The 24,302-nt window shown below is 44.2% G+C and overlaps 1 protein-coding gene across 5 annotated transcripts in view; it reads right to left on the bottom strand.

The window, feature by feature from the left end:
* INTU (inturned planar cell polarity protein) overlaps window positions 1-24,302 on the bottom strand; it is a 234,221-nt gene that overhangs the window by 115,263 nt on the left and 94,656 nt on the right. The gene's annotated exons all lie outside the window — the stretch shown is intronic.

Genomic DNA, 24,302 nt, shown 5'->3' with positions numbered 1-24,302 from the left:
TTCAAGATCATTCATGGAATCCTGCCTCCTCTTTATCCCACTGTCTTTCAACTCCTCCAGTCCCGACTCCTCCAGAACTGCCCAAAGGCTTAAACTAGCCTTCCCCTCTCCACGCGGCATCCACTATTCAGGCAAACTGGGAAAATCCCTTCTCTTCAAAATCACAGGTCTTTGGAACGACCTCACCATCCCGCTGCGGAATCTGAGCTCCCTTCAGTTATTCCGCAAACAACTGAAAACCACTGTGGGAACCCCTAGACCTTTTGTGCCTCATTGTCGAGTCTTTTGAAGTTTCTCTGGCATATTATTTTTTGGAGCGTTATGTTCTTATGAGGCATAGAAGGATATAGGTGACTACAAATTACAGTACACCTGGTAGGGCCTCCGCGTGTGCGGATCGCTGAACTAGATGGACCAAAGGTCTGATCCGGAGATGGCGCTTCTTATGTTCTTATGTTTTCATGTTCTATTGTCCAAAAATACCATTCAAAAAGTAATGAAATAGGAATTTGTTTCACTAATCTATATTATATACTCTACTCTTTCAGCATGAAAGAATTATATAAATATTCTAGAAATAAAGGAGAAGCAAATGAAAAAATTCCTGACTGGATAAGTCTTCGCACACTTTGTCACAGAAAACTTAATTAGCTGTTTTCTGAAAAGTACTTGAATGAGGCTCACATTAGGTTACGCAGAGCTCACTCATATTCAATCACTGTAGTTTAGCTAACTTGAATATTTTTTTATGGCAAATCAAGCTGCCTCTGTTGTATGAAGTAGATCTGAAACAAAAGCTTAAACATGCTGAATGCAGAGCTGCCAAAAGAACTCCAGGATAAACCATTCAAACATACTAACTAATTATCTAACAAGTCCTTACAACCTTCTATGCGGAGACATCAACATCCACCTTGAGCAAGCGGACCAACCAGAAGTTGCCGACTTCTGGTCACTCACCTCCCAACTAGGCTTCTTCAAACCCCCCCCAACCAAAACTCACCAAAAGGGCCATCAGCTAGACCTGGTCACATTCTCCTCCAACGAGCTAACCGACCCAAAAATATACTGGAAACAAGCCAACTGGACAGACTCCCTATGGTCCGACCACAGACTATGCGACTTTTCCTTGGGTTGCCAACAAAAACATTCAAGAAACAACAAAACAAGAAACATCACAACCCACACTACTAGAGGAAAGATAGACCCAGAGGAATTCTGGTCTCGCTATGACACCCACATAAAACAAGACGAAGAAATAGATCAACTCATGTCCGCCTGGATCACTGACAGCACTAACATCCTAAATGAAATAGCCCCTTTAAAAACTCGCCACATCAGAACCACAAATCAGGAGGGATGGTTCGACACAGAGCTGTTACTGTTAAAGAGGGACCTCAGAAAGTCAGAAAGACTATGGATAAAGTCAGGAACCCAGGAACTCAGAACTGCCTGGAGACTCAAACTAAAAACCTACAAAAACCTTACCAAGGAAAAACGGAAAAAATTCTACTCACACTTAATTGGAAACATCACATCCAACAGCAGCAACCTCTTCAAACTCGTCAATAACCTTTACAACATTGAAACACTCACTAACAACCAGGAAGATTCAACACTAACCGCCAACACCCTAGCGGATTTCTTCAACTCCAAGATCCTAAAACTAAGATCAGCACTACCCACCAAGACCAATCCCCTGGAGCTCTTTCCCATCCTCCCTGACATCGACATAGCTAAACCAGACCAAGGGTCTAGATCCGACCTAAACTGGAACCAACTTACCACAATCGACTGGAAAACCTTCAACAAATATTACAACAAATACACCAAATCCTTCTGCAAACTAGATACTTGCCCCCCAAATGTGATGAAAACGGCTCCGATCTACTTCAAAGCTAACATGCTACTATGGGTCAACTCCCTACTATCCGCAGGAAACTTCCCTCCAGAACAAGGACATATCTTAATAACCCCAATCATAAAAAGCATAAAGGACTCTTCCAACGCACCTTCCAATTACAGACCAATAGCTAACATACCACTATTCACCAAAATCGCGGAAGGGGCAGTAAAAGCAGAACTCTCCGCATACCTGGAAAAATTCAATATCCTAAGCGACAATCAATCGGGCTTCCGCACGGACCACAGCACAGAGACCATCATCGCCTCCTTACTAGACCACCTGCACATACTCTTCAGTCGGGGCTCCAGCGCCCTGATCTTACAATTTGATCTAAGCAGTGCGTTTGACCTAGTTGACCACACTATTCTCCTGGAATGCCTGGCCCACATTGGAATCTCCGACCGGGTACTCAGCTGGTTCCAAGGGTTCCTACGAAACAGATCCTACAGGGTACACAAAAATGACAACTTCTCCTACAGCTGGGTGAACTCCTGCGGTGTACCACAAGGCTCCCCCTTATCCCCCACCCTATTCAATATCTACCTCGCCTCCCTCAGTAACCTCCTTCACAAACTTAAGCTCAAATTCTTCATCTATGCAGATGACATCACAATTGTCATCCCTCTAACCAGTCTATCCCAGGATCTTCTCAACTACATAACTAGCATACTCAGCCAGATAGAACTCTGGATGCTCTCCTTCAAACTAAAGCTCAACCCAGACAAAACAAAATTCTTTCTAGCCACCCCCAAAGACAAAATCAAAGACACCACAATCCAGGTGAAAGGATTGGTTTTCCCACTCGAACAAACATTAAAAATACTAGGAGTCACGCTTGACAAACATCTATCCCTAGAAAATCACACAGACCTCACTGTCAAGAAAGGCCTTTCAGCACTCTGGAAACTCCGTACCATAAAGAAATACTTCGATGACACTGCATTTCGACTATTAGTTCAATCCTCTATCCTCAGCATACTGGATTATTGCAATATCATCTACCTAAGCTCCACAAAGAAAATCACCAGAAGACTAAAACTGATTCAAAACACAGCTGTCCGCCTAATTTTCGGCCTGAACAAATGGGAACACATCACCCCCTTCTACCACCAACTGCACTGGCTACCCTTCGAATCCCGAGTCCTCTTCAAGTTCGCCTGCATCTGTTACAAGACAGTATTTGGTCTCTCACCAAAATACCTCTCCCCACATTTCAACATGTATTGCACCAACAAGAAATCCCGCAGAATCCAGTTGTTTACCTTCCCCTCCATAAAATCATGCCAGCTCAAAAGATTCATCGACAAAACCTTCGCCTTCCAGGCGGCCAAGCTGAACCCTTGGCTAGCCCAAATGATGCTAGAGGCCCCGACCTACCTAGACTTCAGAAAACTTCTCAAAACACACCTCTTCCGCGAACAAGACCCTTAATCCTCACCCCCCGCATACACTCCAACCCCCCCACCCCCACATCCCTCTCCCCCCCCTCCTCTGGTTTCCCACACCCTCCATTTTATCTTCTCACCCAACTACGATAAACCTGTGCTAAAACTACTTTGCTTCCTTCCACGCTACCTGCAATTCCGACAAAATTTTTGTAAATCCGGGTTCAGACCGGATCCTAATGTAATGGATGTAAACCGCCTAGAACTCTTTGGGTATGGCGGGATATAAGAACATAATAAATAATAATAATAATAATAATAATAATACAATTAGAGATGGTTGTAGGAAATGCCATTGCCTCATGCACTTGTAAGTCAATAAGACGAGTTTGAACTGTATGTGGAAATAGATAGGGAGCCAGTTAAATGACTTGAGGAGAGAGGTGATATGAGCATAGTGTCTCTGGTGGAATATAAATCATGCACTAGATGTCACTCTTACTGATGACATGACACATTTTCCCCAGGGGCTGTTAATGCTGCTTCTGCTGCATCCTTCCCTGATAAAAACAAAAGGCTGTGGTTGATGACGTTCTAAAAGATGATTTATTTATCACTTTTTCCAAAAGAGTAAACACGTCTTCCTCAGCGGTCCTAAAAGTAATAGGTATAATTATGGAATCGTATATGTGAATGAGTTAGCCAAAGTGATAGCTGTGAACTAATGATAAATTATACTATTACATATAATATATCATTGGTTCACAGCTATCACTTTGGCTAATTCATTCACTTACACTTATATCATGCCTATGCTTTGCACCTTAGTCACTTTTTCACTTTGCATGGTAATTTCACAGTAGCATTCATCACGATTCCATAATTATACCTATTACTTTTAGGACCCCTGAGGAAGGCGTGTTCGCCAAAACACGGAGTACTGCGTCCAGCACTAGTCGCCTTTCATGAAGAAGGACATGGTACTATTTGAAAGGGTCCAGAGAAGAGCGACTAAGATGGTTAAGGGGCTGGAGGAGTTGTCATACAGCGAAAGATTAGAAAAACTGGGCCTCTTCTCCCTCGAACAGAGGAGATTGAGAGGGGACATGGTCAAAACATTCAAGGTACTGAAGGGAATAGACTTAGTAGATAAGGGCAGGTTGGTCACCCTCTCCAAGGTAGGGAGAACGAGAGGGCACACTCTAAAATTGAAAGGGGATAGATTTCGTACGAACATAAGGAAGTTCTTCTTCACCCAGAGAGTGGTAGAAAACTGGAATGCTCTTCCGGAGTCTGTCATAGGGGAAAACATCCTCCAGGGATTCATGACAAAGTTAGACAAGTTCCTGCTGAACCAGAACATACGCAGGTAGGGCTAGTCTCAGTTAGGACACTAGTCTTTGACCAGAGGACTGCCGTGTAAGCGGACTGCTGGGCATGATGGGCCACGGGTCTGACCCAGCAGCGGCACATAAGCAGTGCCTCTGCTGGGTCAGATCAGAGGTCCATGATGCCCAGCAGTCCGCTCATGCGGCAGACCATCAGGTCCAGGACCTGTATAGTAATCCTCTATCTATACCCTTCTATCCCCCTTTCCTTCAGGAAATTGTCTAATTCCTTCTTGAACCCCAATACCGTACTCTGTCCTGTCACACCTTCTGGAAGCGCATTCCAGGTGTCCACCACCCTTTGGGTGAAGAACTTCCTAGCACTGGTTCTGAATCTTATGTACCTATGTAGACTATTATATTCCCCACCATCTGCAAACGCCTTGGCCAAATTTTTTAAGAACAAAACAAATAACTTAAGATCCTCAATAACAGTCTCCACAACCAACCACTGGGCCTACCCAGTTGCTCAACACAAAGATAGACTTAGGGTTGACATGTACTGGAATAACTTCACTACTCCTTCCTGGCAACAATTCTGCAAAACTTACATGAAATATGCTGATTCCTATTGCAGATTAGACTGCTGCCCACCAAACATTATGAAAGTCGCTCCAGTCACCTTCAAAGCCAAACTATACCACTGGCTTTCCTCTCTAATGCAGTCCGGTACATTTCCCAAGGATTTAGGCCAGATTTTGATCACACCAATTGTAAAAAATCCTAAAGAATCTACTAAGCAGACATCTAATTACAGACCCATCGCGAGCACTCCCTTATTCGTAAAGCTGATGGAAGGTTTGGTCAATCAGGACTTAGTAATGCATCTAAACAAATTCAGCATACTACACGACAATCAATCAGGCTTTCGATCGGGGTTCAGCACCGAAACTGTCATTGCTTCATTAATAGATTTCCTCCATAGCCTCTTCAGTCAAGGTAAAAGTGCCCTAGTTCTTCAATTAGACTTAAGCAGTGCCTTCGATTTGGTCAACCATACCATTCTGATTGAGTGCTTGATGCCAATTGGTCTTTCAGGTAATGTCTTAAAATGGTTTCAGGACTTTTTGTCTAAATGATCGTATCAAGTCTACAGTGAAAACAAAACAATCCAGTAACTGGGTAAACTCTTGTGGAGTGCCGCAGTGCTCCCCCCTCTCCCCAACATTGTTCAACATTTACCTCGCACCACTGGGGAACTTACTGCAAAGTTTAAAAGTCAAATTCTACATCTACACAGACGACATCACTATTGTCATCCCCCTTACATCCCTGTCGTCGGAAACAAAGAACCACCTGTCATTCATTTTAAATCAGATCGGATCATGGATGACCGAATTCAAACTAAAACTCAACTCGGACAAAACCAAATTTTTCTTAGCTAGCCCAAATGATAATATTAAAGACTCAACAATTTTTGTGAATGGCCAGGTCTTCCCTATAGACAATTCCATAAAGATTCTGGGAGTGACCCTGGACAGACACCTTACCCTAAATGTTCACATGGACATTTTGGTTAGGAAATGCTTCGCAATCTTATGGAAACTCAGAACCATCAAAAAATATTTCTGCGCAGTATCATTCCGCTTATTGGTTCAATCTTCCATTCTAAGCACACTTGACTACTGTAACATCATTTATTTGGGTACCTTCAAAAAAACCCTACAAAGACTCTGAATCATCCAAAATTCAGTGGTTCGACTGATGTTTGGTCTGAGAAAATGGGAACACATCAGTCCCTACTATCAAAAACTTCACTGGCTGCCCTTGGAAGCACGAGTTTTGTTTAAATTTTTTTGCCTTTGCTACAAAGCAATTTTCGGCTTGGCCCCTATGTACCTGGTTTCTCAATTTAATCTGGGCAGTTCCATCAAGTCTGCACGCAGAATCCATTTGTTCTCCTTTCCATCATTAAAGGATTGCCGCTACAAAAGATTCCTGGACAGAACTCTTGCCTCCCAGGCAGGTAAATGGAATGACTGGCTGGCTAACATCATCCTCCACTCCTCATCTTACCTCAATTTTAGAAAATCAATAAAAACAAAGTTGTTTAACCGACTGTAACCTAGGTATCTATCGCTTCACTCCTCCCATCCTGTACCTTACTTATCGTTGACTTTGCTTGTAACTTCTCCGACATTGTATTGTAACTACTTCAATGACCTTGCATTGTATTGTAACTACTTCAGTGACTTTGCATTGTAACTACTTCGCTGATTGTCCAGCGCCTCTTGTTGTAAACCGCCTTGAACTATCATGGCTTTGGCGGTATATAAAAAATAAATTATTATTATTATTATTTGTGTTTACTTTTTGGAAAAAGTGATAAATAAATCATCTTTTAGAACGTCATCGTCCACAGTCTTTTGTTTTTATCGTTTGGATTGTTTTCACTGTGGAATATTGGGTCTTCCATTTTTGTCGCTTTTTGCCATCCTTCTCTGACCCACAGCGCAGGACTCAAATATTTAAAACACCACCACCATACTTCCCAAAAAAGGTTGTTTTCAACACATTATAAACACATATGCTTGTAGTGTCTCTAATTCATTTCTCTGCATGGGATGCAGACCACTTCAGCATGATGGTTTGGGACTAATGTCAAGGTTGAGATGTGGATTCAGTGTAGAAATGTAAAGCTTAGAAAAATTAGTCTAAGAACATATCTAACATGGGGCTAAATCAAAACCCTTTCCAAGACATTAACCTTTCTGAAATTATAAAATAGTAAAGAGCTTGGTGAAGAATTCAACCAGTTGAAAGAAACTAAGTCCAGCTAATGTAGGACCTGGATGGCTTTCCTCACTCACCAGATTTAATTAGCCCTATTTTTACATGTTTGTTAGCAACAAGGATTTTCTGCAACAACTTCAAGAACAAAGCTTCTTCTAATCACATAATTATAATGGGAACAGAAAAACTGCATCTTTTCATTAATTTGCTCACCAGAGTACCAGCAATATTTTCAAAGGAAAAGAAAAAGAGAACATGTCAAAGGGTCCACACTTTCCAACCAGCAGTTTTTAACAGACTGTACAAAAGTATGTCAGCAATTCTCTTCAAGGCAAGTTTAATCTTGCCATCTCAGCACCCAACTTGTAAAGGCCAAGTTGATGGAATTTATTAATAAGAATGCAAAATTAGTATTTTTCTTGTAACAAAATACACCTTTATGAAGAAAAAAAAATAGTAAAGGCATTTTAAATAATATATTTATAAGCTAAACAATATTTCCATTCTAATCTGTGTTTCAAATACAAAGTACCATATCGGTAAGATTGACTGCCAAGTGTAAGGCCTGCTAAAAGGACTTCTGGCAGACCAAAAATTGTCAAGCCTGAAAGGAGAATAACCGAAGTAGAAAGAAGCAGGCTATTCCAAACAACTGTGGGCTAGATTCTCAAAAATTTGCATTAAAAATTGACGGGCCACTGTAGCATCCATTATTGTAGCGATTTTAAAAAAGCAAGTCATTCTCCAAAAAAATGCTCATGCAAATGAGACTGGCAGAGAGTAGCGAAGGTTTACTAAATTTGAATGTGCCCATTGCTGGTGATAGTGATGCGCACATGCGCAGAATAAATATAGATCCGGTGCCATCAATGCATACATTCGACAGATTAGGGACTGGGGAGTCTCAGAGACTGTGAATAAACCTCCATTATTTCCTATGGGAACTTTGGGGTGGTTTGTAAAACGTTTTAAAACTTGTTTTCACAGTTTGAGGGTAGGGTTCAGGTCCTCCCACATCCCCAGAGTCCAAATCGCTATTTTAAAATTTTGTTTATTTTTGCTGTTTTGGGCGTGAATTCGATGGCGGTGGCCATCTTGGATTTTTATCGATCTTTTTTTTCAAAGTTTTATTTCTGTTTCAAAACCCCCAAGGCAGCAAGAGAGATGCTCACTCCCTCCCGCCACCAAGCAACGCCCCCCCAACACCTCCTCCGGCAGCGGGAGAGATTCCCACTCTCTCCCACTACCACGCAACCCCTCTGTACCTCCAATGACCCCCTGCCCCCTCCCCTTTACCTTGATAAGGATGCCTGACTGGAGGGATGCCTACTCCCTCCGGCCAGCAGGCCCACCTCTTCAAATTGACAGGCCTTTCCCTCCCCGGTGCATCCTGGGATGATCAGAGAGGGACCTAAGGCTCTGATTGGCCCAGGTTTTTTTGGTGCAAGATGTTTTATTGACAAAACAGAGAAAAACATTAGAATGTAGAATACATACAAAGGACAATGGCAAAATGAAGAAGTAAATGGCCCGCTGCTAAAGACAAATTCTCAGAATTCCTTCTCACTAACTCAATTACAGGTCACTACAACCTACTGATCGGGGATCTGAACATTCACCTAGAATAGGCTGAGCAGAGTGACACTAAAGATTTACTATCCCTCATCACCTCTCTAGACTTTTTCATACCGACCCCTGAAAAAAACCCATCATAAAGGTCACCAATTAGACCTAGTAACCTTCTCCTCCAAAGAACAAGTCTTCCCCAAGATTCTTTGGGAATTAGCCACTTGGACAGATTCCCTATGGTCAGACCACAGGTTATGCAATTTCCATCTCAACTGGCAAGCAAGACACCACCTATCCAATCCAAAGATGGCAAAAAGGTCTAAGAAAGTAATATCCACAAGAGGCTTAATTAACCCAGTGGAATTCTGGTCCCACTATGACATCTCTTCCAACCCGGACCCTGACTCCTTTACGGCTGACTCCTGGACCAACACGAGCACACAGATCCTAAACAAAATGGCCTCCATTAAAACAAAAAAAATGAGAAACAAAACTCTGGACGGCTGGTTTGATGCCGAACTGGGATCAGTAAAACGGGAACTTCGAAAACTTGAAAGACTATGGCTGAAATCTGGTGACAGCAAAGAGAGAGCCAATTGGAGAACAAAATTAGAAGAATACAAAAAACTTATAACCACCAAACGCACTAACTTTTATGCCCAAAAAATCGGCTCCCCTAACCTCGACATCAAAAACCTTTTCAAAATAGTCAACAACCTTTACGACATTCAGACCTTAACCCGCCCTTCCTTAGACTCCCCACCACTGGCCAACGCCCTGGCCGAGTTTTTCAACAGCAAAATCTCCAATCTGAGATCCGCCCTATCGACCACCTCCACCAACCATCTGAACTACCCAGTTGCTCAGCTCTATGACGAAACTAGGGCTGATCTGTTCTGGAACAATTTTACCATCCCCACCTGGCAACAATTCTGCAAGTTTTACTCAAATTACACCAATTCCCACTGCAAACTAGACTGTTGCCCACCAAATGTAATGAAAATTGCCCCGGTCACTTTCAAAGCCAAGTTACACACTTGGCTCTCCTCCCTGCTACAGTCAGGCACATTTCCTGAGGACCTAGGCCAGATACTTATCACTCCGATTGTAAAAAAAAACCCCAAAGAATCCATCATCCTGACATCTAATTACAGACCCATTGCAAACATTCCCTTCTTTACAAAGTTGATGGAAGGTCTGGTCAACCAAGATTTAATAACCTAACTTAGATAGATAGATAGATTCAACATTCTAAATGATAACCAGTCAGGTTTTCATTCCTGACACAGCACTGAAACTTTTATTGCTTCTCTGTTAGACTCCCTTCATAGCCTGTTTAGTCAGGGTACAAGTGCACTAGTCCTGCAGTTTGATCTTAGTAATGCCTTCGACTTAGTTGATCATTCCATTCTTCTGGACTGTTTGGAGTCAATCGGTCTCTCGGGCAACGTGTTAAAATGGTTCCAGGGTTTTCTAAGTAAAGGATCTTACCAAGTTTACAGTGACAATACTCATTCCTTCAGCTGGGTTAACGCATGTGGAGTCCCGCAGGGCTCCCCCCTGTCTCCCACGCTGTTCAACATCTACCTGGCTGCTCTAGGAAACCTACTGCAAAGTTTGAAAATCAAATTCTACATTTATGCTGACGACATCACCATAGTCTTTCCCCTAACTAACCTAACTCCCGAGACAAATAATCACCTGGCATCTATCTTACAGCAAATCGAACTATGGATGGCCGATTTCAAACTGAAACTCAATTCAGAAAAAAACAAATTCTTCCTGGCGAGTCCGAACAACAAAATCAAAGATTCATCAATCTCCTTGAATGGTCAAGTCTTTCCTATCACAGATTCCATAAAAATTCTAGGAGTGACACTAGACCGCAACCTTACCCTCGAAGCACACACCGACCTACTAGTCAGAAAAGGCTTCTCCACCTTATGGAAACTAAGAACCATCAGAAAGTACTTCGATGCATCCTCATTCCGCTTACTTGTGCAATCCTCCATCCTAAGCTTACTCGATTACTGTAACATCATCTACCTGGGATCTTTCAAAAAAAACACTCAAAGACTATAAATCATCCAAAATTCGGCAATTCGTCTGATCTTTGGGCTAAAAAAAATGGAAACACATAACTCCCTACTACCAAAAACTCCACTGGCTATCCTTGGAAGCAAGTGTGCAATTCAAGTTTGCCTGTTTCTGTTTCAAATCTATCCTCGGTTCGGCCCCTTTATACTTGGTACCCCATTTTATCTTAGACTGTCCATCCAGACCCACACGCAGAACTCATCCAACTCTAAAGGCCTGCCATTACAAAAGATACCTGAATAGAACGCTCGCCTTCCAAGCAGGTCAACTAAATAATTGGCTGGGCAATATTATCTCGCGCTCCTCATCCTACCTAAACTTCAGGAAATTACTAAAAGCTAACCTATTTAACCGATTTATAACTTAAGACCTCTTTGCCCGACCTATGGCCCCCTTATATTGTACCTGTATCCTGCTTACCCATATAAATTGTATCTTAATTTGCTGATTGTACTTATATTCGCTGACTGTCCAGCCCCTCTTTGTTGTACCTATATTTGCTGATTGTACCTTTTCGCTGATTGTCCAGCCCTTCCTTGTTGTACCTATTTTTGCTGACTGTACCTAAATTCGCTGTTTGTCCAGCCCTTCTTCTTCTTTGAAGCTAAGGGGGGACAGGTTCAGGACTAATGTCAGGAAGTTCTGCTTCACTCAGAGAGTGGTTGACACCTGGAATGCCCTCCCAGAGGAGATTATTGCGGAATCGACCGTCCTAGGCTTCAAGAGCAAACTAGATGCATATCTCCTTAAGAGAGGCATATAAAGATATGATGGACTATAAATTACGCCAGGGTACACCTGGCAGGGCCTCCGCGTGCGCGGATCGCCGGACTTGATGGACCAAAGGTCTGATCCGGAGATGGCAGTTCTTATGTTCTTATGTTCTTATGTAAACCGCCTCGAACTACTACGGCTTTGGTGGTATATAAGAAATAAATTATTATTATTATTATTATTTCACTTGATCTTTCAGCGGCCTTTGACACTATTGATTGTAATCTTTTGTTAGCTAGGCTGTCTTTCATTGGTGTTTTGGGCCAAATATTCAACTGGTTCAAATCATATTTTGCTGATCGCTCTTCAAATGTAATATTCAACAACACTACATCTCAATCATCCAATATCAAATTTGGCATCCCTCAAGGCTCCATCCTATCTCCACTTCTGTTCAATATCTTCAAAGCCCCTCTTAATGACCTTTTGTCAATCCATCGGATTTTCTGTTTTCGCCTACGTGGATGACACACAACTTATGCACCCTTTATCATCTGATGACATCAATGAAATTCTTAACATTAATCAAAAACTAGATTTCATCAATTCATGGTTGAAGCAGAATATGCTAGCTCTTAACATTCAAAAAACAAAGGCCTTATTATTCCCCTGGAAAGAAGGTACTTCCCTAGGAGACCCTATCACCATTAATGACAATCCATTCCAAATGATTAATTCAGTAAAAATTCTAGGTGTCATTTTTGACCACAAACTTACTTATCACGAACATATTAGTTTGGTGGTCAAGTCTTGCCATTACAAACTTCGTATGATTCAGTCAGTGTCAAAATTCTTAGAACCAAAATTAATAAACATCTTAATCCATTCTCTAGTGATTCAAAACTAGACTATTGCAACTCGCTGTTTAAAGGTACGACGCAAAGGGAGATCAGACATCTACAGATTATTCAAAACACTGCTATTAAATTAATCTCTAAAGCACAGAAATTTGATCACTCAACCCCTCTCTTGATAAAGGCACACTGGTTGCCAATCAGTTATAGAATTGCTTATAAAATTACCCTTCTATCTTTTAAAATTCAAACAACTAATGTACCAATCTTCTTAGACAAACTGCTGATTCCCTAAGTGCCTACTCCCTCAGTTAGATCACTACTTTTCATTCCTTCTTTAAAAATAATTAGTATAAAACACCCAAACATCTTTTCAGTTACAGCACCCCAAACATGGAATACTTTACCAACCTAAATTAAGAGAAGAAAAAATAGAGGATCAATTCAAAAGCAAACTAAAAAGCACAGTTACTTACCGTAACAGGTGTTATTCAGGGACAGCAGGCAGCTATTCTCACATATGGGTGACGTCATCGACAGAGCCCGGATGTGGACGCCTCGCAAGCAGACTTACTTGAAGAAATTCAAAGTTTCGAGTCGCTCGCACTGCGCATGCGCGAGTGCCTTCCCGCCCAGCGCAGATATCTCCTCAGTTCAGATAGCTAGCAGAGAAGCCAACCAGGGGAGGTGGGTGGGTTGTGAGAATAGCTGCCTGCTGTCCCTGGATAACACCTGTTACGGTAAGTAACTGTACTTTATCCTAGGACAAGCAGGCAGGTATTCTCACATATGGGTGACTTCCAAGCTAACCAGAATGGGATGGTGGGAGTGTTGGCAATTTAGGAGAATAAATTTTGTAATACTGTTTGGCCAAACTGTCCATCCCGTCCGGAGAAAGTATCCAGACAATAGTGAGAAGTGAAGGTATGAACCGAGGACCAAGTAGCAGCCTTGCAAATTTCCTCAATAGGTGTAGATCTGAGGAAAGCTACTGAAGCTGCCATTGCTCTGACTTTATGGGCAGTGACTTTACTGTGAAGGGGTAATCCAGCCTGGGCATAGCAGAAAGAGATACAAGCCGATACAAGCCGCCATCCAGTTGGAGATGGTACGCTTAGAAATAGGATTGCCCAACTTATTTGGATCGAAGGAAACAAAAAGTTGAGGAGCAGTTCTGTGTGATTTGGTGCGTTCCAAGTAGAAGGCCAAAGCACGTTTACTGTCCAGAGTATGAAGAGCTGATTCTCCAGGATGAGAATGAGGCTTTGGAAAAAAACACTGGAAGTACGATGGATTGGTTGAGATGAAATTCTGAGACCACTTTAGGTAGGAATTTAGGATGAGTACGAAGAACCATGATGGAACACAGTGAATGGTGGGTCAGTAACTAAAGCTTGCAGTTCATTGACTCTTCGAGCAGAAGTGAGGGCTATGAGAAACACCACTTTCCAAGTGAGATACTTCAGATGAGCCTTATCAATTGGTTCAAATGGAAGCTTCATGAGTTGAGTAAGGACAACACTGAGGTTCCAAACCATAGGAGGTGGTTTGAGAGGAGGTTTAACATTGAAGAGTCCTTTCATGAATTTGGAAACCACTGGATGAGCAGAGAGGGGTTTCCCTTCAATAGGCTGATGGAAAGCCGCAATTGCACTGAGATGGACTCGGATAGATGTAGACTTGAGGACAGAATTGGATAAGTGCAACAAGTAGTCCAAAACAGAAGATAAGGAGGAATGCTGAGGCTCTGTATGATGAGAAAAACACCACGTAGAAAATCTAGTCCACTTTTGGTGATAGCATTGTCTAGTGTTAAGCTTCCTAGAAGATTCTAAGACATCTCTTACAGATTGAGAAAACTGAAGAGGAGTTATGTTGAAAGGTACCAAGCTGTCAGGTGTAGAGACTGCAGGTTGGGATGAAGCACAGATCCTTGACTCTGTGTAAGCAGAGAAGGAAAAACTGGTAGACGGTATGGCTCCCTGGTGCTGAGTTGAAGTAGAAGGGAGTACCAAGGTTGTCTTGGCCACCGAGGAGCGATTAGAATCATGGTGGCATGATCGTTCTTCAACTTGACTAGAGTCTTGAGAATGAGAGGGAATGGAGGGAATGCGTATAGGAAGAGACTTGTCCATTCCAGAAGAAAAGCATCTGCCTCAAGGCGGTGAGGATAGTATATCCTGGAGCAGAACTGAGGCAGTTTGAAGTTGTGGGAAGCCGCAGAGAGGTCTATCCGAGGGGTTCTCCATTGTGAAAAAATGTGATGAAGAGGCGAGGAATGGAGAGTCCATTTGTGAGGTTGCAGAAGACAACTCAAATTGTCTACCAAGCAATTCTTCGCCCCTTGAATGTAGACAGCTTTGAGGAAGGTGTTGTGGCGGATTGCCCAGTCCCAAACCTTCAGAGCTTCTTCACAAAGGGAGGCAGAGCCCGTCCCGCCTTGTTTGTTGACATAATACATGGCGACTTGGTTGTTTGTCTGGATGAGGACTACCTGGTCGCGAAGAAGATGTTGAAAAGCGTTGAGAGCCTTGAAAATCGCTTTGAGCTCCAATAGATTTATGTGACATTGATGAACCATACTGGTCCAGTGGCCTTGAGTACAGAGACCATCGAGATGAGCACCCCAAGCGTAGGTCGAAGAGTCTGTCGTGAGGCCCTTCTGATGAGGGGGTGTTTGAAAAAGCAAGCCTCTGGAAAGATTGGAAGAGAGCATCCACCAACGGAGAGACTTTTTGAAGGAAAGAGTGACTGAAATGTGTCGAGAAGGAGGGTCGCAAACTTGCGTCCATTGAGATGCCAGGGTCCACTGAGGAATTCTGAGGTGAAGTCCATGGCAAAAGGAGTCACGGGTACTGTGGAGGCCATGTGACCCAGAAATACCATCATGTGTCTCGCTGAGATGGAAGAGCGGGAAGACACTGTATGACAGAGTTGAAGAAGAGCTTCCAGACATTGTTATGGAAGGAATGCTCTGAGTTGGACAGTGTCCAGAACAGCTCCAATGAATTGTAGAGTCTGTGAGGGTTGAAGTTGAGATTTGGAAAAGTCATTTTGAATCCCAAACTTTGTAGAAACCAGGTAGTCAGTTGGGTCGCTACAATAACCCCTTGAGATGTGGAATCTTTGATGAGCCAGTCGTCAAGGTAGGGAAATACCTGAAGACCATGGTTCCAGAGAGCTGCTGCTACCACTACCAGGTACTTGGTGAACACTCTGGGAGACGAGGCAGGCCGAAAGGTAGTACTTTGTATTGATAATGCAGATTCCCCACCCGAAATCTGAGTTATTGATGGGAGGCCGGGTGAATGGGGATACTTATATAATTCCACTGGAGTTCCGTTCCTTCCCTAACCATGTAAACCGTGTCGAGCTCCATCTGCGGAGATGATGCGGTATATAAACCCAAGATTTAGATTAGATTAGATTAGATATGAGTGTAGGCCTCCTTGAGATCCAGAGAGCATAACCAGTCGTTATGCTCGAGAAGGGGATAAAGAGATGCCAGGGACAACATTCGAAACTTTTCTTTGACTAAAAATTTGTTGAGAGCCCTGAGATCCAGAATGGGTCACAGATCGCCCGTCTTCTTCGGAACAAGGAAGTAACGGGATTAAAAACCCCTGTTCTGCTGTTGCAAGGGAACTGGTTCGATGGCATGGAGAGAAAGCAGAGCTTGAGCTTCCTGAAGAAGAAGGGCGTTCTGGGATGGCTTAGAAGGATACTCTCTTGGTGGAAGCTCTGGTGGAACCTGAGTGAAATGAAGAGAGTATCCTTCCTTGATGATGGTAAGCACCCAGAGGTCAAATGTAATTATCGTCCATCGGATGTAAAAATGATGGAGACGACCTCCTACAGGGGGAAAAGGAGACAGTCACAGAACGGTGGAGGTTATGCTCTGTTTTAAACAGTCAAAAAGGCTGAGAAGCCTTAGGTGCAGCAGAAGGTTGGAGTTTCTGTTGCTTCTGAGATTGCTGTTTTTTCAAAGGAGGGCAAGTATAAGGAGCCGGCTTTGGAGCAAAACGCCTTTGATAGATAAGAGCAGGGCGTGCAGGCTTGGCAGGAGCTGGCTTTGGCTTAGGTCTGACTAAAGAAGCAAAAGATTTTTCATGGTCAGATAATTTCTTGGTGGCTGCCTCAATGGATTCATCAAAGAGGTGGTTTCTGTAAAGGAAGATCATGCCAAACTAACCTACTGCATTTCTTTGAGGGGATAAGTGAGCAATTGGACAAGGGTGACCCCATAGACATCGTATATCTTGATTTCCAAAAAGCCTTCGACAAGGTACCCCATGAGCGCCTACTGAGGAAACTATGGAGCCACAGGGTGGTAGGGGACGTGCACAGATGGATCAGAAGTTGTCTGGCAGATAGGAAACAGAGGGTAGGTGTAAAGGGACACTACTCGGACTGGAAAGGGGTCACAAGTGGGGTCCCACAGGGGTCAGTGTTGGGACCACTGCTGTTCAATATATTCATAAACGACCTGGAAACAGGGACGAAGTACGAAGTTATAAAATTTTCGGACGACACAAAACTCTCCAGTAGAGTCAGAATCGTAGAGGATTGCAAAGAATTACAAGGAGACCTAAACAGATTGAGTGAGTGGGCAATAAGATGGCAAATGAGCTTCAATGTAGAAAAATGTAAGGTCTTGCAAGTGGGGAAGAGGAACCCAATGTACAGCTATACGATGGGAGGGAGGGTACTGGGGGAAGGCAGCCTTGAAGACTTGGGGGTATTGGTGGATAAAACGATGAAGCTGGAGGCGCAATGTGCAGCAGCCTCAAAGAAAGCAAACGGAATGTTGGGCATAATCAAAAAGGGTATCACTACCAGAACGAAGGAGGTTATTCTACCATTGTATTGAGCGATGTTTCGCCCACATCTGGAGTACTGTGTCCAGTACTGGTCACCGTACCTTAAGAAGGATAAGGCGATATTCGAGAGGGTCCAGAAAAGAGCGACACGGATGATATACGGCATGGAGAACCTTTCGTATGCTGAAAGGTTGGAGAAGCTGGGGCTCTTTACCCTGGAGAAGCGGAGACTTAGAGGGGATATGATAGAGACTTATAAGATCATGAAAGGCATAGAGAAGGTGGAAAAGAACAGATTCTTCGGGCTAGCCGGGTCCACAAAAACAAGAGGGCATTCAGAAAAATTGAAAGGAGACAGATTCAAAACGAACGCTAGGAAATTCTTCTTCACTCAGAGGATAGTGGATACCTGGAATACGCTCCCAGAGGAGGTGATAGGGCAGAGTACAATATTGGGCTTCAAAAAGGAACTGGATGACTTCCTGAAGGATAAGGGGATTGAAGGGTATAGGTACAGGTATTAAATGAATAGGGGATGAAAGACTTAGGTAAGGTCCTATTACAGGTCACGGACCTGAGGGGCCGCCGCGGGTGCGGACTGCTGGACACGATGGACTCCTGGTCTGACCCAGCAGAGGCAATGCTTATGTGCTTATGTTGCCTTCACAAGGAATGTTAGCCAAGCGGTCTTGAAAGTTAGAGTCCAGGTCAATGGACGAACCAGGCAAGACGACGCATAGCTACAGAGCAAGCAGCCGCTCGGGCAGATAACTCGAAGGCATCATAAGATGATTGGAGGAGATGCAGACGTAATTGAGAGAAAGAAGCAATGACTTTCTGAAACTCAAAATGCATTTGGGTATCCAAATAATTCAAAAACTTTGGTAGAAGAGAAAGAAGAAATTCAAAGTAAGTGATGAAATAAAAATTATAATTGAGGACTTTAGAGGACATCATAGCATTCTGGTAGATGTGACGTCCGAATTTGTCCACAGTTTTCCCTTCCCTTCCCTTCCAGGAGGGACGGTGGCATAAACCTTGGAAGGATGGGACCTTTTCAAGGAGGACTCGACAAGCAGGGATTATTGAGATAACTAAGAGTTGTCAAACCAGCATGGCTTCTGCAGGGGAAGGTCGTGCCTCACAAACTTGCTGTACTTCTTTGAGGGAATAAACAGCCAGATGGATAAGGGGGAATCCATAGACATCATTTACCTTGACTTCCAAAAAGCCTTTGACAAGGTACCTCACGAACGGCTACTTAAAAAGCTGTGGAACCACGGGGTGCAAGGGGATATCTACAGATGGATCAAACACTGATTGGCAGGCAGGAAACAGAGTGTTGGAGTAAAGGGCCAATACTCAGAATGGCAACAGGTCACGAGCGGAGTCCCACAGGGGTCGGTGCTGGGACCTCTCCTGTTCAACATATTTATTAACGACCTGGAGACGGGGACGAAATGTGAGGTTATCAAATTTGCTGATGACACCAAACTCTGCAGCAGGGTTAGAAGCACGGAAGACTGTGAAGACCTGCAAAGGAACCTAATGAGACTGGAAGAATGGGCAAAAAAGTGGCAAATGAGTTTTAACGTAGAGAAATGCAAGGTCATGCATATAGGGAAAAAGAACCCGATGTTCAGCTACAAAATGGGGGGAATAATGCTAGGGGTGAGCAACCTTGAAAGAGACCTGGGGGTGATGGTGGACACAACATTGAAACCTTCGGCGCAGTGTGCGACAGCCTCAAAGAAAGCAAACAGAATGCTAGGCATCATCAAAAAGGGTATCACAACCAGGACGAAGGAAGTCATCATGCCGCTGTATCGCGCAATGGTGCGCCCGCACCTGGAGTACTGTGTCCAGTACTGGTCGCCGTACCTCAAGAAGGACATGGCGGTACTTGAGGGGGTCCAGAGAAGAGCGACTAAACTGATAAGGGGTATGGAAAATTTTGCATACGCTGACAGGTTGAAAATGCTGGGGCTGTTCTCCCTGGAGAAGAGGAGTGTGTGGCGCAGTGGTTGGATCTACAGCCTCAGCACCCTGGGGTTGTGGGTTCAAACCCCGTGCTGCTCCTTGTGATCCTGGGTAAGTCACTTAATCCTCCATAGCCCCAGGTACGTTAGATAGATTGTGAGCCCACCGGGACAGATAGGGAAAATGCTTGAGTACCTGATTGTAAAAACCGCTTAGATAACCTTGATAGGCGGTATATAAAATCCTAATAAACTTGAAACTTGAAACTTGAGGGCTAGGACTTTGATAGGAAGATAGGACTCAATTAGGAAACCAAGGAGGCATGGGGGCCCCTTCTGGTGATTTAGACAGGTCGTGAACTGTTTGGGCCGCCGCAGGAGCGGACTGCTGGGCAGGATGGACCTATGGTCTGACCCAGCGGAGGCACTGCTTATGTTCTTATGTTCTTATGATAGAAACCTTCAAAATCCTAAAGGGCATTGAGAAGGTGAATAAGGACAGATTTTTCAAACTGTGGGGGCCCAGAACCACTAGGGGTCACTCGGAGAAATTGAAAGGGGACAGGTTTAGAACAAATGCTAGGAAGTTCTTTTTTACCCAGAGGGTGGGGGACACATGGAACGCGCTTCCAGAGGATATGATAGGCCAGAGCACTTTACAGGGGTTCAAGGAAGGTTTGGATAGGTTCCTGGAGGATAAGGGGATTGAGGGGTACAGATAGAACTAGAGGTAGGTCATAGAAGGGGTCAGAAACCACTTCACAGGTCATAGACCTGATGGGCCACCGCGGGAGCGGACCGCTGGGCGAGATGGACCTCTGGTCTGACCCAGTGGAGGCAACTTCTTATGTTCTTATGTAAACCCTTTGCGATGCACAGTCTTATATCTGGAGTCCAATTTTCCTGGAACAGCCGGTTTCCATGCAACGACCAAAAGTCTGATTCAAAAGCTTATGAAGTGGAAGCTTAAGAGATTCTGCCGGAGGTTGAGGAAGATGCATGATTTCGAGATACTCCTTAGAATATTTGGATCCAGTATCCAATTGAATATCCAAGTCTACAGCCATCTGTCGCAGGAAAGACGAGAAAGAAAGCTGATCTGCCAATGCTTTGCCTCGAGAAGGACTCGAGGACGTCGAGGCAGCCTGTGTCGAAGAAGAAGCTTCGGCAGGGAAAAAGGCATCAAAGGAACCTGGTGACTTGGACGAGGCAATCGAGACCGGAACATCCTCGAGGTCCGGCATCTGAGACCTCGAACGAGGAGTCGGTGGTCTGGTTGAGGTTGGAGTAGATCGAGGCTTCGAGAAAGATGGTCTGTCATGAGAAGAACTATGCCTGGAAGGATGCCTCGATGAAGGTCTCGAATGTCGGTGAGAACTGTGTCTGGAACCAGATCTCGAGGATCGAAATTTCGCCTCGGAGACGTAGGAAGCTGATGCTGATGTATGAATAGGACTAGAGCAGGGGTGCCCAACGCGTCGATCGCGATCGACCAGTAGCTCAGGAAGGCAACTCGAGTCGATCGCACTCGTGTTGCCGTCCTGATCTACCGGCCGATCAGCCTTCCTCTCCAGTGTTCTCCCTAGGGCCTTTTAGCTGGGCGGTCCGTCCAGCTGTCCTCTGCCGCTGCTGAACATTAAAACCCCCCCAAAAAAAACCGGCTTGGAAATTTCAGCCCCTAGCGAACTTATGCTCCGGGCTCTAACGTGTGCGTGCAGGCTTCTCTTCTCTTCCCTCCGAAACCGGAAGTTATGTCCGGGGGGGGGGGGGGGAGAAGGGAAGCCTGCACGCACATGTTGAGAGCCCTGAAGCAAGCGTTCGCTACGGGCTAATGGGGGAGACAGGTTAGTGAAGCATTTGTTCTTCTTCCTGCCGGGTCCTGCCTACTTTCTGTTTCCGCGAAGGCAGGACCCGGCAGCATTTCCCCCAACAACTCGATCGCGATGCTGGTCGGCCGAAGCAGGGAGAGGTTGGGGCGGCGTCGGCTTTCGGGCCTGTTATTGGTGGCGGTTTGGGGCCTGTTATTGGTGCGGTTTGGGTCCTGGTCCCTGATGGCAGTGGCTTGGGGGAGGGCAGGGAGAAAGAAAGAAAAAGGGCAGGCAGGGAGACAGAAGGAAAGAAGAGAAACAGAAAAAAAAGAAAGGGAGGCAGAGAGAAAGAAAGGGCTGGGAGAGAGGAAGGAAAAGTTAGGGGAGGGAACGAGATCTAGAGGAGAGGAAGCATACAGGCTAAAGAAGAGAAGAAAGATTGGATGCACAATCAGAAGAAGAAAGTGCAACCAGAGACTCATGAAATCACCAGACAAGGTAGGAAAAATGATTTTATTTTAAATTTAGTGATCAAAATGTGTCTGAATTTATATCTGCTGTCTATATTTTACACTAAGGTCCCCTTTTACTAAACCGCAATAGAGATTTTTAGCGCAGGGAGCCTATGAGTGTCGAGAGCAGCGCTGGGCATTCAGTGCAGCTCCCTGCGCTAAAAACTGCTATCGTGGTTTAGTAAAAAGGGAGGGGGGTATATTTGTCTATTTTTGTATGATTGTTACTGAGGTGATAGTGCATAGAGTTATCTGCTTTGACCTCTGAAAAATCCTGGAATAGGAATGATAATTAACATTTTCTATGCGTACAGTGTGCATTGTGTTTTTTTAAAATTTTATTGTTGGTAGATCATTTTGACTTGGTCATTTTAAAAGTAGCTCGCAAGCCCAAAAAGTGTGGGCACCCCTGGACTAGAGGCTGTAGATCGAAGCTCCAGAGGCTTGATGGGGGAACCTCAATGCACTCTCAAAGACTCTGCTCCTTGTTTAGAGTGTGAGGATTCTCATCAAGGCACTCGCAAAGAATCTGTTCCTTGCTTTACATGCTTGGATGGCAGACCAGACACTCGCAGAGACTCTGCTCCCTGCAAAGAATGTGTAAGTTCAGACTGGGGCAAAGGAAGCGGCTCGACCTCGCAGGAGTCTGCTGAATGCCCAGGCTGGATAAGAGGAAGCAGTTTGGATCCCATGTTAGTAAGGAACTGAATAAACTTCTTCTCTAACATGGTCTGGAAAGAAGCCGGCAAGGATGGATCCACGTCTGAAACCGGACCACTTGCTTTGGATGGAGGTTCCTTCGAGGTAGTGTGAATGTGCTTCGACTTGGGAGTCTTAAACATTTTAATCACCACCGGCGGAACCGACTGCTGAGCTATCTGACCTGAGGAAACAGGGGAAGATACAGCAGATGACGTCGAAGCAAGAGCCGCTGCAAACGACGAAGGTCTGATGAGGCTCGAGGTGAAAGCAGTAGGCGCAGGAGCCACGGTGGAAGTCGAGCCCGAAGACGCCTTCGAAGTCAAGGGATCAGTAGGAGACTCCATCTCGAAAAGCTTGTCCACCAAAATGCAACGACGCTTGAAAGCACGAGGCTGAAGTGTTTGGCAAGGCAGGCATGACCTAGGATGATGTTGTGGCCCAAGGCACTTGAGGCAGCGTCCGTGAAGGTCCGTAAGAGAGATCGTGCGCTGACACCACCTACACCTCTTGAAGCCCGTAGCAGGCCGGGACATAGAAGGAAAAATAGCCGCCACAAAATCGAAGCCCTCGGGCTGCGGCCGAGCGGCCTGTCCCGGAAAACAAACAGAAGAAGAAAAAAATATTTTTTTTACTAAAATAAAAGAAAAACTAAAAACAGCGATTCGTGAGGAAAAAAACACAAACCGCGGTAGAGAAAAGGCACAGAGGGACAAAGTTAAACACAGAGAGTCAAAGATGGACTTCTCGGCTCCGCGGAAAACTGAAAACTGAGGAGACGCGTGCATGCGTGGTGCGGGCGACTTGAAACTTCGAGTTTCTTCAAGCAAGTCTGCTTGTGAGGCATCCGCATCCGGGCTCCGTCGATGACGTCACCCATATGTGAGAATACCTGCCTGCTTGTCCTGGGATAATGCTTCTTATTCAAAGATGCCTTCAACTTACCTTAACTAATAGACAGGTTTGTTAACTTTTCTTTCAGATTTCTTCTTTCCAATCCCCTTCCATATTGTTTTATCCTTAAGTGTCTCTCTGTCCTATCATAAAATGTATTTCTTTCCCCTTTCCCCTCGGATCATGTACATTGTAAAGTCTTTGTAAGTTTTTATATAGCTTGTTAAAAAAACCCTTTTATGCTTTGTACATCGCTTAGAAATTGGATAAGCAATTTATCAAATTTTAATAAAAACTTGAAACTTAAATTATGCACATATATATTAAATTATCATAACCCACCCATCCCCCATCCCTCAACCCCCCCATTCTTTAATATACATAGGAATTATATTATTCATGTATAGATATGAGATGGGGGTGGGATATAAATCTTTTAGTTATATATTGTTATGGAATTATCAAGTGATAATGTAATATGTTGTGTTCATATTTTAATGTACACTTGATGTATATGTTAAAATAAATAAAGATTTGGGGAAAAAAAAACAAAAAAACAAAAAACTTGAAACTTGTTTCACATGTAAGCAAAACCTGGGTCCCCACCAGTTTCATTTTTGCTCATACATGCCCACCTTCCCATGGACTTCACTCAGTCTCTCATTCGCTCATACCCTTCCCTCAGTCTTTACCCATGCTCTTTCTCAACCCTCTCCCCTCAGTCTATACCCATGCTCTGTCTCTCAACCGTCTTCTCTCAGTGTTTACCCACGCTCTCTCTCTCAACCCTCTCCCCTCAGTTATTAACCATGCTCTCTCCCCTCACTAACCACACTCTCTTGCAACCCCCTCAGCTCTTTCTCTCTCTCAACATAGAGAGTCAAATCATGGTAAGCAGTATTATCCCCCCAAATAAAACCTACTTAATTTTGGAGGTGAGGCAA

The sequence above is a fragment of the Geotrypetes seraphini genome, chromosome 1, assembly GCF_902459505.1.
Source record: "Geotrypetes seraphini chromosome 1, aGeoSer1.1, whole genome shotgun sequence".
In the NCBI taxonomy this organism is placed as follows: domain Eukaryota; kingdom Metazoa; phylum Chordata; class Amphibia; order Gymnophiona; family Dermophiidae; genus Geotrypetes; species Geotrypetes seraphini.
The sequence above is the reverse complement of the archived record's forward strand: the minus strand, read 5'-3'. Positions and strand labels throughout refer to the sequence as shown.